The 17,267-nt window shown below is 49.9% G+C and overlaps 1 protein-coding gene across 1 annotated transcript in view; it reads right to left on the minus strand.

Moving 5' to 3' along the window:
* Window positions 1-2,345, minus strand: part of LOC119103117 (monocarboxylate transporter 14) — a 47,120-nt gene extending 44,775 nt beyond the window's left edge. The window contains exon 1 of the mRNA XM_037226568.1: window positions 2,254-2,345. The gene's annotated coding sequence lies outside the window, so the exon portion shown is untranslated. The remainder of the gene's footprint in view (window positions 1-2,253) is intronic.
* Window positions 2,346-17,267: the final 14,922 nt, after the last annotated feature.

Here is a 17,267-nt window from a genome sequence, read left to right on the forward strand (position 1 = left end):
AACACCCAAATCTACGCAGCATCGGTGCATTGGACGAGATAAGCATCGCGCGCAAAGTAGGCCAAATTCACATTGCTGGCGAACGCGCTGTAAAGCAATGACCCAAGGCCAGAGCCTTGGGAAACACCAGTGGTGTTCTACAGGGCCGAGGCAGGAACTTGCGCTCAGAAGAGGGATGATTGGCGTTGGGGCGCTTTTGCTATGGCTACTGAGGTCAGAGGGAATCATTCAGTGTCGTCTTAATGCGGCTGTTATTTGGTCAGCAGTAATAATTTACGTCGAAGCATTTGCTCAAGTCGATCAGACAGAGGGGACTGAGCTCTCCTCAGGGTGCGGAGGGGAGGGTATAGCCAGACACAATGATCAGCGTGATTTTAGGCGCATGACGTGGCCTGGAGCCCAGGGATGTGGTTTCGGGGGCTTCATTAGGTCATACGGTATAGGAGCACACCGCTGTCGACAGATCTTAGCTGCTAGATCCGGCTGCAGTTTGGTTGCATACCCCTGCCACCCACGGTGTCGCCCCGCCCGCCCCGCCCCGCCCCGCCCCGCCCCGCTGCGTCCCACGCCCGCCGGCCCTGCGGCGAGGGCAGGGCTGGCGCAACGTGTGGCGTCGCAGAGCCCCGGCTCCCCGCAGCCCCACCCTGAACACGGCACTGACCTCCGCCGCCGACCTCGCTTGACACAGGCGACGGGCATCCCAGGTCAGGCGCCTCGGGGCGGCCGGCTGAGGCCGGGGATGGCCGGCCTGTCCGGCACGGGCCGACAGGCCGGCCCCGAGGCAGTGCCAGCGCCGCAGGCTCTAATTAATGACAGGGCGTCGCGCTCCGCTTGCGTCGCCGGCGCGGCTGGGGCGTGCCAGCTCGTTCAGCCAGAGGTTAAATGTCACACAAACAGCGCGCACAACAGATTGTCGCGGCGCCCGCCGGCTCCCAATCGCCGCCGCCTGCACGCGCCGTGACGTCACAGGCGGCCCGGCTCGCCATTGATCAGTGGAAGAGTTATTCAACGGTGATTTACCGATTGTTACGGTCTTCTCGCCTACTGCACGGCGCCCGACCGCGTGCGAAGGGCGTGCCGAGTCGTGTCGCAGGCAGTTTACGACCGGAAACACCGCGGGAAGTTACGAGAATGGAACGAAGGAGGGCTATTTACCGCGCGGCCCTAACCAGTTTCGCCTATGACGCTGCCTTCCGTAAGTACGGTCCGGGGAGGGGGGGGGGGGGGGGGGGGGGGGGGGGGGGTGGGGGGGGGGGAGGGGGGGGGGGAGGGGAGGGGAGAGGACGCCTGCTAATTCCACACCAGACGTAAACGAGTACATATTAAAGGGAAAGCGTTGTGGTAACGCATTTTGTTTTCAGTTGTTGGAGAATTCTACACCTTTTGTTCGAGTTTGCCTGCCAGGTGTGCCCACAGCTGGTTCACGCCAATGTATTTATGTCCAAGTCGTCAAAGCTTCACTTAAGGCTGTGACATGACTTTCCACGAGTTTGACCTCTCATGAAATTTCCGTTATGCTCCCAATGTGCAATGATTACAAAGATACACAACAGAATAATCCCCAGCTTTACTCTGCACGGTTTGTAAGATATGTCCTAGCATCGGCTTGACCTCGAATGTTCATTCAACACCAAAAGCCTGCTACTCGTGTTGGTTCGTGATAACTCAGTTTGGTGGGCTAGTTTAAAGTTATCTGCAGATTTCATCAGACGTGAACGCTACCTCGACTTACACGTTCAAAAGCAGCGGGGATTGGCCATTCTCACTTATCCATCTTAAACCTCTAAAACCGCAGGACGAAAATATCCGTTGCATGCAGAACAGTTTTCAGCGAGGAGCTGGCTTTGAAAACGAGATTTCAGTTCCTGACCGCGCATGGTAGACAGCTGAAACCTGCAGACCAGTGTCAAATGGCTCAAAACTTGGCCAACCAAAGGTCCACCACGATGCACTGAAAGCTTCCACAGACACCATCCATAGGCCACAGGGGATCGCTCCGACCAACCACTCTCAGAATAACGTTTGAAAATAGCCCATTTAGTGGCCGGCGGTGTGGTAAGTGGCTTAAGTAACGGCATGTTGAGCACAGTCCTGGCCACTGGTCGAGCTCGACTTACCCGCAGCGTTAGGTGGTGGTCGAGCTCGACTTACCCGCAGCGTTAGGTGGTGGCCGTGCTCGACTTACCCGGAGCGGTAGGTGGTGGCCGAGCTCGACTTACCCGGAAGGATAGGTGGTGGCCAAGCTCGACTTACCCGGAGCGGTAGGTAGTGGCCGAGCCACTGCTGCGCTCCTCACTGACCGGGCGTGCCCGGAGCGCGAGGAGCCGGAGCCGCGGTGGCCCGGTGCCGGTCGGCGGCGGCGGCGGCGTCGGCACCGGCGAGCCACGCCGGAAGAATCGCATCGCTGCCGACTCAGCACTCGCGCATCACCCACGTACCACGTCTACCACCACTGCACCGCGCCTCCAGGCCTGGAACCAGAGCAGGAGGTCAGGGGGACAGGACACGGACGAGGGCGCCAGTCGGCCCCCAGCGCCCCCGCCGCCAATCCCCAGGCCAGGTCGTGACCTCTGGACCGGGCCGCGTGCGGTCAGAGGGGCCCGGTCGCCGGTGGAGGCGCACCTCGACGTCGCGTCGTTAGCGGGACGATTAACTGTCGTCGGGCCGACGGCGGGCGGGCGCCGGCCGGCCCCGGCGCGCCCGGCACGCGCGCCGAGGCCATCGACAGCTGCCTGCCGGCCAAAACGCGGACGGACCCGGCGTGCCGAGGCGTTTGGTTACCGCCGGCATAAGGCCGCCGCTGTGGCCGCGGCGCGCGTGTCAGCCGGCTGCGGGCCGGGGCGCTTCCGACAGGTGCAAGTGAGGAGACCGGCAGGACTGGTGAGCGCGAGGGACGAGGAAGCTTTAGGGAGCCGACGGAGCTGTAGGGAGCGCTGTCGCCAGAGGGCGCGACCCGCGGACAGAGTTGGTGTCATGTGTGTCGGGGGTGTTGTCTCGCCAGACAGAGGCCGTGGCCAGTGAATAGAGTTGGTGTCCTGGGTGTCGCGGGTGCTGTCTCTCCAGAGGCCGTGACCCGCGGACAGAGTTGGTGTCCTGGGTGTCGGGGTCCTGTCTCTGCAGACAGAGGCCGTGACCCACGGACAGAGTTGGTGTCCTGGGTGTCGGGGGCGCTGTCTCGCCAGACAGAGGCCGTTACACGCGCTCAGAATGCTGGGTGTCGGGCGGCAGAGCAAGCTGTGCTGCGTCAGTTGCCAAGGTTTGTGCGTTGCATACACCAATTGTGCGATGCTGGCTATGGAGGGCAATAAACATCGTACTAAATAAGCAAAGTAGAATCAGCCGCATACCCAGCTGAAATACCATGCTTTGTGTCTGGACATTGCACAGTGTACAAAAAGAAAGCGATGCAAATATTGGCCATGTCAAAATAAAAAAGTAAATGTATTGATTAAGATTGCTGTGATACTAGCTTCAAGGAATTTTGTGGGTTTCCTTCCAGAAATGCATTATGCCCTTGCGCATTTGCTTCAACTGCAAATCAGTGAGATGGGCGCAAGAGCTACGCCACTTCTTGAAATGCGACATCTTTATTATTGTCAGTCAGAGCGTGGCCAGAATTCAATAGTTGTCGAAGACAAACTATTATTAATGACGTCATTTGCCTACATTTTAAAACGAACTGCATAGCTTCAGCATTAATATTTAGAACAAAATATTTATTCTTGGTGCCCACTGATCTTATGTTGTTGTCATAAAAGGTATGTGTTTATATCACAATAATTGACGCTGTAAGACTATTTGCGGTCGATGCGCCTCAGGTTCCAAATCGTCACCATCATCATTTACACCATGATAGTGAAAATAGCTAATTATCTTTACATGTTAGATTCTGTAAATAAAAATTTTTGTTGGCATCTTAGAGATGCGCTGCATTTAATCAACTGCCTGTGGACAGTGCGTGGTGTCATCATCGCACACTTTGCAACACCATTTCATGCGGATGAAACCGACTCCAGAAAGTTGCTGCTGCTATTGAACTTCCCGATCACCTTTACCCACCTGCTGCTGAGAATAATCCTCAGGTTTTGTATAGAAACGGATAATGACTTCAACGTTAACTTTCGCTGACATTGTATGCGAAGACGAAGCCTTGAACTTAGGAAGTTCGACATTTGGGTATCATTTCATATATCTCCATTCAGCCTCAACTGCGCTCAACCATCCTAACACAAGGTTTGGCCACCTCACGCATTCTTTGCACACTGGCTCCATTATCTGTGTTAGAGTAACTTGGCGCCATTATCTGTTTCATAGTAACTTGGCGCCATTTGAACGGGAATTGTGATTCTCAGACAGAATGGGTGAATCGAATACCAAGTTACTTTTGTTTAGCCCGTGCTGAGAAAAGGCAACGTGACTTACAGATGAAAACAAGATGTATACGACTGGTGGAACATGTTCTGGGGGCTTATATTGGCAAAACGACATATGCAATGGATTCTCTCTTGACGTATTTATTAAGTTGACGCAGAAATGTCAAACAAATGCATTGGTTCGCTCAAAGATGTGTTGCGAGCCGAGATGAAGACATGCAAAAATTGTTGTTTTTTTTTGGTTCCAAGCAAAACTTGTAAATCATATCAGAAACTGTATTTCTTGAGTAAGGCCATCCTAAACAAACTGATTGAAATAAAGCTTACTCCTGCCTGATTTACCACATAATTGGAATGTTTTAAATAAGACAAAATTTGCTCAAGAAAAATATTTCCTCGGGATCTTCTTCGAACTGCAGTACCTTTGCGTACGCGTGTGCTTACCTCAGAAATAAATTTGGCGTTGGATTCCCTGCTTGCAGGTTTTCTTGCCTGGTTGACAAAGACCCAGGATCTATATAGAGGTTTTTGAGCATTGATTTTCTGGGATCCATAGGCCAGTTCAAAATTTTCCCGTACAGTCTGTCGTGGTCCTGAATTTGCGCTGGAAATTGGCAAATGATCCTTTGGTGTGTAACATGCTATTCATGACTTTATTGAAGGCTTCTTTAGTATCCAGAGCCCTTTGGGTTCCACGCATGTATCTGCAGGTATGTACACCGTACATGGGAAACCTTTAAGGGAAAAATGTGATCTTCGAGCATTTTGATTACGTTGCACATGTTTACCCTCATATTATTTTCAGCCATCAACGACAAAAGCATCGTAAGGGATCAGCCGTTCTTAAAATATTAATTCGAGACAGTTCCTAACCAAGGGGGAGGGGGGTTAATGGGGCTTTAGCTCCCCTCCCACGTCAGGTTTGAAAGCAGTGTTTCACCACGATTCCACTGAAGATGATTCAGGAACCTATTGGTCGCTAAAATTTGCCCAGGTTTAAATCTCATAGATACTACCATGGGTAGCACCAAATAGAGCCCAGCAGCCGTAATTTAGTAGCAAGCCTAACAGGTGGCCGAGCGGACATGCACGCTACGCAGCTGAAACAATCGTATGAGGCACCAGCGCAAGCCAACACAGCTCACTGATACACTAGTTATTGTGTCTAATAGACTTCGTGGTGTCTGTTAGCCTGCTGACATTACGTAGGTGCGGTCAATGGGGCAGGGACTCGTCCGTAAAAAGCCCACTACATCGCAGGTCATGTCAGCCCCTCCTGTCGCGAATTAGCTGCACTGCTCATTCGAGACAGCAACAGGTCAGATCCCCAGAACCGTCGAAAAACCCGGAGACAGTCACTGGATCATGAAATCATTTTGCAATTAAACAATGCCGAAGAACCCATCAGGCATTTGCACATTGAAGAGCCTTCGCCTGGCCAGCAAGGCCTTAATGTCATCGAAAGATTCCTCAGAAAGGCGGCAGGTGCTCAAACGGAGCGGGAACCTTTGAGACAGCACGGTACTCAACTGAGGTATCATGGTCTGTGACACGCCAAGGGCCCACGAACATCTGGGAAGTTCTCGGAGAAGAAAGTCCTTGGACGAGACAGCATGGAACCCCTAATTTGCGGTAATCTGCGCAGTAGTGTCGCGCGGTGGACTAGCATGACGCTCGATCGCAGAGGTTCCGTCTCTCGCCGAAAGAAGCCTCACTCAACAGGACTCTACACTGCCGGTCCCTTCGAGACGCAGAGCAATGACGAGCAGAACTACAACCATTAGGCCAGCGCCGACGCTCAGTCCCATATCCAAGAGAGCGGATCTATTCGTCTGTATGCTCATCGCCGCATCACACAATCGTCACCCGTCGCGTAATCAAAACTGTTTAGTCATGTTCCCGGATACAACGCACATGAACAGCCACGCCGGTCACTCGCCTGACCCGCCGCCCGCCGTTCCGGGCAGTGGTGGTCGACTGGAGCCGTGAGCCTGTCGCCAGCCGCCCGCTCAGGTCTAAACTAGCCCGACTTTGGCATGTGGTCCCGAATCGGACGGCGGCGCGGGCCCGGTGGCGTCCCACGGGTGTTTGGAGTTGTTCACCAGACCACACTGCAAACTTTCCACCACCCGGGAGTGCGAGCCAGCGCTACGTGATTCGAAAGCACATATTCCTTTTTATGATATACTGGGTGGCATGTTGTCACATTCAAAGTTTTCCAGAGAGTAACTGCTTGAATTCGTCCATAAATCCAAACGACTAGTCTCCGGGTAGGCCAATGTCAGGAGTTCGCCATTCGGTAGGCAGTAAAATGGTTTCCGCACGCCCCGACACGCGATTCACCGGCTTCAGACGTGCTACTTCCTTGGAGAGCACACCTTCCTTACTCTCCAGGGAAGTGTAAGGAATTTTTTGTCGCACGCAAGCCAGAGTAGATTGCCGCGATGTTTAGAGGCGCCCCGAGCTGACTGAGAACCCGGTACGCACCGCGGACGCGGACCAATCCCTGTGTCCAATGTCGCTGCTGGCGAGACAGACACGTTAAGAACCTGACACGGGCGCGGGGTCCGATGTGTGCCAGCTGCCCGCCGATACACTGGGTCTTCAGACGGCCTGAAGTCTGGCGAGCCTTACATACCCACAGCGAGACAAAGACCTCGAACGACAAAATGGTCATGATAAATTATTTAAAAGGATGGCAACTGGACGTGCAGGCATGCTTTTTTTACATTACCGAACCGACATCTTCATAAGTTTGGGAAGTGCGTTGGTGTGACATTAAAAAGGAGCCACACATCCTTGGTTCTTAATGTTTTTACTGCACGGAAAAAGGTGGCCAGGGGTGACAAAAGCGTACTTTTTTTCGCCGACCAAATTTCTGGGGGAAAATTGCCGCCAGTAGCGTAATGCACTATCATATCACAAAATGCTCATTAAGTCCACACCCAGTAGCGCCATCAGTAATCCGCCTATCACTGGAAGTCTCTTTCATCACTGCAATTTTCAATATCATGCACATAACAGAAACGCTTAATCATATACCGCCCTTCAACAAATGTCAGGATAAGCGCTGCTGCTAGGAAAGCAGGCGCACCTGACCTAGACTAATGATATTTGTCGCTGAACTATCACCGAGTCGGCCAACCAACTTAAAATCATAGGATATTTTGTCGCCAGGTTGGAATGAAGCCTAGAAAAAATACCATGATGCCAACGAGTACGGCAGAGTCTTTACGGAGGAGTTTGCTGGTGTCATGTGACGAAATGTATAATCATGGAGCATAATATTTAAGCATGCATACCTCATGTTATGTTTTGCATGGTGTGCTGCATTTTTTCGTCTTGGCGGCCACCAAAACTTGCTGACCAAAAACATGTTTTGGCACCAAGCTTTACGTGAATATGCTTTTTTTGTCGCGACCTGATCTACCAAGTCGGCAGGTTTTACCACGCCTGAAGATGACGCACAAAGGGCATTTGCGGACCGACATAATGCGTCATATACATAGACTTCTGAAGTAAATCTGTTACATTGGAAGGCACGGCGAAAGGCCGTCATCATGAATCAAGTGTCCCTAAACCCAGTTCGCCGCCAATTTGTAACAATAGGTGGTGTTGTTTAGAAGATTTTAATTACTGAATGACCTCACATTTTTCACGTTTTTAACTGTAAATGCTAATTTAAACATCTCTCTTAGAGATGACCCAGAGCCCACCAGATGGCTTAGATACTTTCAAGAAAAACGACCTTCGGTGTTCACACATTCTCGAACCCGTCGGCCGCCCTAAATGCGGTAGGAAAGCGAAAGATCCCTTGGAGTGCTCCAAAACGGCCGGAACTGACGGGCGACCGGCTGACATCCAATATTGGATAAGTGCCCCGCAAATAGCCCGGGTGCCTCTCGGAGAGTGGTGATTCTCCAGCAATAGTCGGGGAGCACCAGAGAGCACACGACTCCACTGCAATCATAGAACAAGGGCACGAAATGACGTCAGAGGCCTTCGGCTCGGTTGTTGTTCCCCGAATCGAACGCTGGGTTCGGCGCTACGACAGAACAAACCCAGTGCTGCTGATTGCAGTATTTGAGGTCGCCTTACCACGCAGAGCAGGACTGTCTCGACAGTGAGACCGCTGGGCCACCATAGCGGACCATCGGAGGGGCTTCCAAGAAGCGTGGTACCGCAGGGCGGGCAGGCCCAACATCATCGTTGTCATTGGTGGGTAACGGAGGCTCAATGCCGCAGGTGAGAAAAGGGCAAAAGCTGCTTTTACGGAAGAGTTATACGTAGATGGCACTTCGATGCATTTTAGGAAAGTACGCAGCATCGTGCAAAGTTCAAAGGAGTTTTAGGCTTTTTCAACACAGGTTTCTCTGACTCAGGCATGTTATGGAAGGCAGAAATAACAGTTTGAAGCTGATAGAATGTTCCTTTTCGCACAGTTAACATAATATTTTTTTTAAAAAGCTTTAGGTCAGCCATTGTCAGCTGTCAGGCGACCCATGCCAGCCTCGGTCGAGAACAGGAGAGCCGCCCTGTACATGGGGCGATCGGCAGTCATTCACCCCTTTTAGATGAGTACGCTAACCCAGAAATAGGTTGTGTGGCAAAGTAACGTATGGAAAGCATTCTGTGCAAAATACGGTATGTGAAAAGGGTGTACAAATATATATATATATATATATATATATATATATATATATATATATATATATATATATATACATATATATATATATATATATATATATATATATATATATATACATATATCGTAGTGACAAACGATCGTATAGCATAAAGATCGCATGAATGCAGACAGCATGGATGCAGATCATACGAATGTAAATCATAGGAATCAAGATAGCACGAGTTGAGATCGTACGGATATAGATCGGATCAGATGGCACAAAATCGCACGGGTTATAAATCGTGCACTGTGATGGTAGCAGTGAAAGCAGTCAGGGGATACATATCGCATATCATACAAATAATTGCCCCCCCCCCCAAAAAAAAGTTCGAGATAGGGCCGAGCAACGGCAAGCGTTTTTATGCGCCTGACTGCACGGAAAGGAAACAGACACGAGCCAACAACATCGCGTGCGTCGCCGACTTTGTTTTTTCAGGTACAACTTCATAGAAAGCCACACCTTGCAGTCAGCAGTGGACCTGCAAACGAGGGCACTTCAGGATTGACAACTCCGCTGCGGGGACATCCGACCAATGACGGGATTTTGGCAGAACCTCTGGGAATGTGCGCCGGTTTGAAAAGCCAGTTGCTTTCTTCACAGAAAACTAGGAAGCACAGGACATCATGATACATGAATTTACTAAGCTGCCGGATATCACATCCGCCAGTCAGGGCCCAACAGAGATCCGTAAGCAAATCCGTTTATCATGCTATCAGTTATCTCACAAATCAAGTGCGATGCCGCCTCTCAGATTTCGGCCACGGAGCGCGAAGCTGAATGATGGGAGGAGAACGGAAACAGATTCGGAGCTTTACAACTGAATACACGGAAGCAACCAGAGCTCTGGATTTTCTGGAGGATTGCAGCTACCATGGTTTCGCCCACTGTAGGTAAACTCGCTACCTCCGTTCCTGTAAACCTTTACCATATGTTGCGTTGCTAGCTTTCACAATACAAGTCCATTTCCCTGCGCGATCTGAAGCTTGCAACATTTTACATGTATATTTGTTTGCTTACGGTGCTTGGCACTGCCATCATTACCCCTGGTGATATTTCTGTTCACGATTCTTCCCCTGACGACATTTTCCTCACAATATTTTGGATGAAGCTTTTTGCTACGATCTTTCATAATATAATATCTACCAGTAACGACCTGTCCGCCCATATTGTTTATTCCCAGCGCGGCCTTTTCCAACTGATTTTGTTCCCAAGACTACTTGCGCACCGTTTTGTCAACACCGCGTTAAATGTCATGTAATCCATTCTTGCTCTATTTTCGTTCTGGCATTCTCTTTGCGATCATTCATCGTGCAATATTTTACCGTACAATCGTTGGATACAGATAAGCCACCACGCCAGTCCGTACTATTGTTATTACTGATGAGGGCGTACGTCTAGCGGGTGTCTTTTCATTACTAAGATGCTTTGGAAGAGGGCGGAATATGAGCGACTCTGTAGGTCACAACGAATAAGATGCAGACAGGATTGTTTTATTCTGACCGATTTATGTCAACACGTCTCCGCCATCCACAGAAAGGTGTGCTATTTCTCCTCTCGCTACATGCTATGAGCATTCTTTTTGTTACGAGAGAATCTGGTACGGGTGTGACTCACTGACCTGTCCTGACCTGCCGGTTACGATACCCGTCCCTGCTGCGTGCGAGGTCAGCAGGGTCGCATTGCTCGGGACCAGTGGCCAGTCCACCGGCAGCCACTGCTACCCATCGCACGCAGATAATCCGCCAGGAAATCGATGCCTTATCTTTTTCTCCTTCCGGTCCAAATATGTTGAAGTATGCTTTATAACGACCATCATGTTCAGTCTTCCAGCCTTCGTGATATATATTCACTCTTCTTTCATTGATTCCCGAGCCAATGCAATGGTTTTGAAATTGGTTTGTCTTTTTTATTTGTTGGCAAAGACTGCAACCAAAAATTCATACGGATGCATTATAAAGCATACTATAAGCTGCTATCCGAATCTGATATGGCCCGTCAAACTTCAACAGCATGCACATAATATGAGTGATTTTGATAGCATCAGTGATACTGATCAGTGATCAACTGATGGTATCAGTGACACAAAAACGTTCGGTCAAATTCTCCAGTGACTTCCGGGTCATCGAAACCTAATATAGTATGGAGCTTCTCCAAGTCCGTGCGTTTCCACAGCACAAATTAAAAGTGCACACACCTCTAGCTGTATTGTCATGAAAAGGCGGAGCTCGTGTTGCCCCATCGCCTGTCAAATTTTGGCATGCGTTGGCTCCAAAAAAACGCAGCCACAACGGCTGTGGCCCACAAACTATGCCGCCGTGGCGAAGTCACCGTCACCAATTAAAACGCCGGGCCTCAGCCCCCTTCTGCTCCCTCACCACCAGCAAAAACCGAGAACAAGCCCGAACACTGATAACAGGATCAGAGACAGTATTCGAAAAACCAAGCAGAAACGTCCTCAGTCACTCGCCTCTACACGTCCTAAACACAGCCTGGCTGAACGGTAGTGTCGCCATCTAGCACAAACTGCTAAAAACACATATTATAGCTCTGCCCGCTGCGGCGCCCTTGGCGCACAGGCTGTTTTCTGAAACCAATCGGCATTGGAAACCAGGGAGCAAATAAATCCAGGCGATTCGAATAAATCCTGAATCCTAATGCAGCTCTGACAGCTAGACTTTCCCTCCACTTTAACTGCAGTACTAAACCAACAATAGGGCCACATCAAGTCGTCAGTCGTGTTTGCGTTATTCGGACTTTCTCCTTCTGGCGAGGGCCACGGTCCGCCGGCGATGCAAGCCCAGGGACAGTAACACTTATGCCTACTGTTCACGCACGGGCCACGCCACTGATCACAGGTGCTGGCAGGGGCTATTTACCATGCTCGTTGTGATTCTTCATCATCGTGGCGATTAATCTTTTTTCGAGATCGATCGCGATATCTGGTGATAAGTAGTAGCATACTTGGGTAGGCGACAGCGTGCAGTAAATAGTTGGCTAAAAGTAGGTAACTTGTGGGGTTGAGCTGGGTAATCAGATAATTATACCCATCCACTACCCCTCTAGGCAAGAGCAAGCTCAATGTGTACGGCAAAGTCATGGTTGTGAGCAGTCCTAGGTGACTGACTGACACGATGCGACAGCCACCAGCCGCTGTACTTCGGTATGTGCTGCGTGTCCAGTCAAGGGCTTGTCGGTCAACCTCAAGCGAGAACAAAAAACAAAGACACCCCAAAAGTTCATATCATTTCAGGTGATAACATGCATGGTTAAAGTTTCGCAAAATGCGTTTGGGGGGGGGGGATGAACAGTGAAAAATAAAAGAATGTGCTTTGCGAATGCACCAACAAACTAGTTTCCTCCAAGATTTGGCCAACGTTCTTCTCAAAGTTGGAGGGGGAGCGGGGGAGGGGCTGGAGACCAAGTTGGAGGGACTGAAGCCCCCAACTAAACAGGAAGCTTCACCCCTGGTTCGTCGTTATCTTTCAAAGGGCACACGTATTTTACGTCCTTTGTGCGTCCAAAGCAATACGCCACTAACACCGATGTTTAACACTTGGTGGGCTCACATTCTTCCCATTGTCGCCGGCAAAAGAATCAAAAGACACCCTGCAATCTAAAAATTAAACATGCTGGAACCTACTGGGAGAAAGCAACACCCGGTAGCTCAAAAAAAGCCCCAGCAAATTTGCGTAATTTCTCAACAAAGCAAGTGATCTACGATGTCTGAAATCTGATTAAAGAGACAAAATTTGTCAATTCAGCCTCCTCTCAAAACTCAAAACGATGAGTGAAATGAGGAGGTGCCTACATTATTCTATGACAGGGGTGGAACATATCATTTAACTCTTGGCACACTAAACATAGACCGATCGCAGGGCTTTAGTGGGCGTAGCAGACCAGTCGTCAGATCCGGTGCTGTACGTCAAGCCTTGCGTGCTTACAAACCACGACGGGTCCTTAAGTTCCAGAGAATGTGCTACACCCTGATAACTCAGCCGCTGATAATTCCAACCGCATGCATCCCGCAGCTCGAAGAGAGCCCACAAGAAGGTTGGGGCTTCGGGGGACCCTCTCACCCTCCGAGGAAAAGATAAGTTCAATGAGCCACCATAAACATGCCCTGCTGTAGATGCATTCAACAGACATCGCTGGCCAGCTGTCAGCGGCATGCATTATGCAGCATTCACTATGCACACTGTGAGGCGATGGAAACCGGGTCATGGAGGTAAAACATCTTAGGCTTCGAGAGGCGGTAATACTCTTGCTGCCAGTTGTTCTCTGCGCTCATCTGAATTGAGCCCGGTCACCTGAGGCACTGCTACTGAATATGCAGATGCTCCCCAATCTCTGGCAACGAACCCGTGCCGGCGGGCTGAAGGACGGCGGGCGAATAACTCAGCCGGCCCCCGTCCGCCGAACTATTGCAGGATTCATGCTATGCGGCGCGGGCCACGGGCGCATGCATTGTACCCGCACTGAAGCACGCATGGGCGACTCGCCATCTGCAGCGGTGTCAAGGCGACCGATGGGACGGGAGGCACTATGCACGCGCCATACGTCCGATGGGTACGGCAGTCTTGTGCAGGCCGCGAAAGGCGCCTTGGCGCTGTTAGATGCATATGTCATGCGAGTCATGAATGACATAATGCATTCAAATGTCAGCCAAGCAAGATGAGGCCGAGGCAGTCGCTGAGACGCACGCGATGTCCAACAGGTGTTGCTGCTGGACAATTCAGAAGTTCGAATATCTTTAACCTTGAACCATCGGCAAACCCAGGCCGGCCAGTGGTCGTGGGCTAATGCACAGATCGAACAAAATTTGAAGACAACGCCATGTATTCAAGAGTGAAAAAATGTATGGCCATAAAAACGTAATTGCATTACAAAATATGCATGCAAATGCGATTTATCATGCCGCGTTGCAGACCAATGCCAAACTCATCCAAAACTGATGGCCAACTTTCGGATTCATGTTTTCTTTGCAAAATCACCCTTACCGAGCCTGGCAGGAAGCTGTGCATAGGACGTGTCATAAACCAAATACATTTGCATTCTTTCGTCTGGCCGTACTCCAGCTAAAAAAATCGCTTTGCAGCGGCAATATTGTAATGGAGATTTGCTTTTCTCAAATGTCATTTTCATCTCCGCGTACAATTTCTGCTAACAGAGATGAACGAAAGAAATATGGTGGAGAGAAAAACAGGAATATGAATTCTCGCGATTCAACAATTTCGCAAACCCATCAAACACTGCACGGGAAGTGAGGCACACGAAAGCATCCTTTCATCACAGGACTTGCTGCATCACAGGAAAAGGGAAGCCCAACGCGAGCACCACAGCAGCGCAACCGCAATATCGCAAGAAAAGTGAAGGCAACAAAGTCCACACCGTAAACAAGAAGGCCTCACTTCATCACAATATTCGCTACATCACAGGACATTTCGAAGCTCAACGCGCGCTGCAGCGGTGCGCCCGAATATCACAAGAAGCATCCCAAGCAGAGAAGATATCAAGTTCCAAACTAGGAACAACCCTGATCATGATCCTCCCTACAAGACCGCATCTTAAGGGCAAATCACAGGAGGCGCGGATGTCCCCACGCCCTAGATGCTACTACTGCCCATTTGTGTCCTGCTGAATTTTACATGGTCCAGACACAAAACTAATCTAATCTGCTAAAACGTCCCAAGGGTCCAGAACCCACCGACCCAATGGTGGTCACGCCCATGACTGGGGTTGGGGGGGGATCGATTGCATCCATATTACAGCGACATTAAAATACTGACACACTGAACTAAAACTGCCGACACACCAATAAACATCTTACTATACTGCAATCTTTGTAATGTACACCGTTCGGCTCAGTGCAGTCGACTTACCGGAGGCAAACAAGTCATAAACGTCGACACCCACGGTCAACAAGGTACCCCAAGGATTGGCTCCTCCTTGAATCGCCACCGCAGCCTCCCGGAGCCGTGCTGTGTTTATATCTAGGCTTGGCCTATGTTACGTAGAGAATAGCGTCGGATCTCGTGCGATCTTTTACGTGTTTGGCAGGGTCCCGGAGCCGTGCTGTGTTTATATCTAGGCTTGGCCTATGTTACATAGAGAATAGCGTCGGATCTCGTGCGATCTTTTACGTGTTTGGCAGGGCTTCACCAATGTTGAATCCTAATTTTTATAACAAACATGCACCGTGTCGATTTGAATCAAACACTTTTTGCACGAGCAGTTGATTTACACCGCAACAAAGACGTCTTCATGCTTTTCAAAAGAGCATACAAAGGAACTTAGTCCGACAGTTATGCCAGAACTACGTTGCTATGAGTGATACCGATATGAATGGCATGAATGCGCGTATGAGACTGTAGACAGAGCAGCAATTAGACATGCAAAGGAAACATTCCAATTTTCCCTTCTATGCAGTCAACAGCCTGAGGGGTTTGTCAGGGCCAAGCCCAGGAACAGCAGTAGGGGGGGGGGGGGGGGACAAGGAAGCACATGGAGATTGTGGTCAATAACGCCGGACCATCAACTGGCGGCGGAGATGATAAGCCATTTACGCGCCCCAACCCAATTGCGTGTCCTGACTACTACACGTTTCGAAAATTGGATACGCCAATGGAACATGCTCGCACATTTTATTAACACTGTGATTTATTTATGTAGAATACCGACACTGTGACCGACAGCCAATGCCTACCCATTTGTATCCCCCATTTGGCGATGTCGATAAATACTCGGGCCCCGTCCGCACCAAAATTTTGTTTTACTGGTTATCTACTTGCAGACTAAGGCATTGCTTCATTTGCACCAAATTCACTCACTGAAAACTCCATGTCGTTGCCCATATTTGCTTGCAACCCGCTTACACCCTCGGATAGTCCATGCATTTTCTAATTTAAAATGGCATCATAATATATCGAGCTTGAAATGATTACATCGATCTTCATGGGTTAGGCCGAAATCGGTGGATTATAACGTAACAACGGTGGGAAATTGGCATCTCGGCATCCTTAAAATGTATGGATTATTATAGGTAAAAAAGTAATTGAGACTCATTTTTGGCATTACGAGTTCAGAGGGCTTATGCGGTTGATAAACTACTTCTAATAAATCACTTCATATTCATATAGTTCTATAAATCACGTTATATCACTCGTGACCGCTAGCACGGCTTCGAAACATTTAGTGTTGGCAATATACCTAATATTCGCTTGATAACGTCGTCTAGTCAGTGTCTCCTGGTATATTAAATGTCCATAATGGTCAGCATAAAAGCTTAAACTCATACTTCGTGATGTAGCTTCACGGAAGGATTAGGCAGAGCTCTTCGTGTCACAGAATAGACAGTTTTTCGTACTATCGTCCTCGTCTGTCGTCAGTATGAAAACCACGTTTTGGCCAGTTTAACTCCCTGGACATCGTCAGGTTTTATGGCACCCTGAGAAGTACCGGATGATGTCTGGCTTTCAGCCATGCACGCGTTACGACACGAGTTCCCTTCTGGCATTTTCTGGACTTTGAGCCAGGGCCTTCCGATTACGAGTCCAGTACTATACTGAACGAGCTGACCAGGTCTTAGCCAGTTGCTGACTGGGTCCTTCCCGGTTAGCTTGGTCAGCAGTGCACTGGATTTGGAATCGGCTAGGTTAGCGGTGCACTGGACTTGCAATCGGCTTGGTTAGCGGCGCACTGGACTTGCAATCGGTTTGGTTAGCAGCGCACTGGACTTGCAATCGGCTTGCAACTGGCTTGAATCCCAGAATCAAAAGTCCCTGCTTCGACTTGAGGCCATCACAAGGAGATAAATCAGGTTGTGACGCGTGCGTGGCTGAAAGCCAAACATTGTTCAGTCCTTCTAATAACTCCATAATGCCCGGCAACGGTAATTATAATTATTGACTACATTGCCTGACGGCGCCGGACAGTTACCCGACCATCACTCTCTTCCCGGACCTAGGGTGCCCCACTCACTCAGCACGGGGCGCCCGTCTCAGCTAGGCCTCCCAGGGCGGCCATCCTCTGCCTGAGCCTAGTGTGCCGCTCTGACTCGGCACGGGGCGCTTGTCTCAGCTCCGTACTCGGTGCTCTGCGCGCTCAGCTCGCCAGACAACAGCTCGAAAATTGTCGCCCATAGAGACGCGCTAATTTACGCCACAAGAAAATATTCAAGACAAGGCCGGCCGCCGTTGGTTTCAGA

This window comes from Pollicipes pollicipes, unplaced genomic scaffold (genome assembly GCF_011947565.3).
Source record: "Pollicipes pollicipes isolate AB1234 unplaced genomic scaffold, Ppol_2.1 Scaffold_5724;HRSCAF=6776_pilon_pilon_pilon, whole genome shotgun sequence".
Lineage (NCBI taxonomy): Eukaryota > Metazoa > Arthropoda > Thecostraca > Pollicipedomorpha > Pollicipedidae > Pollicipes > Pollicipes pollicipes.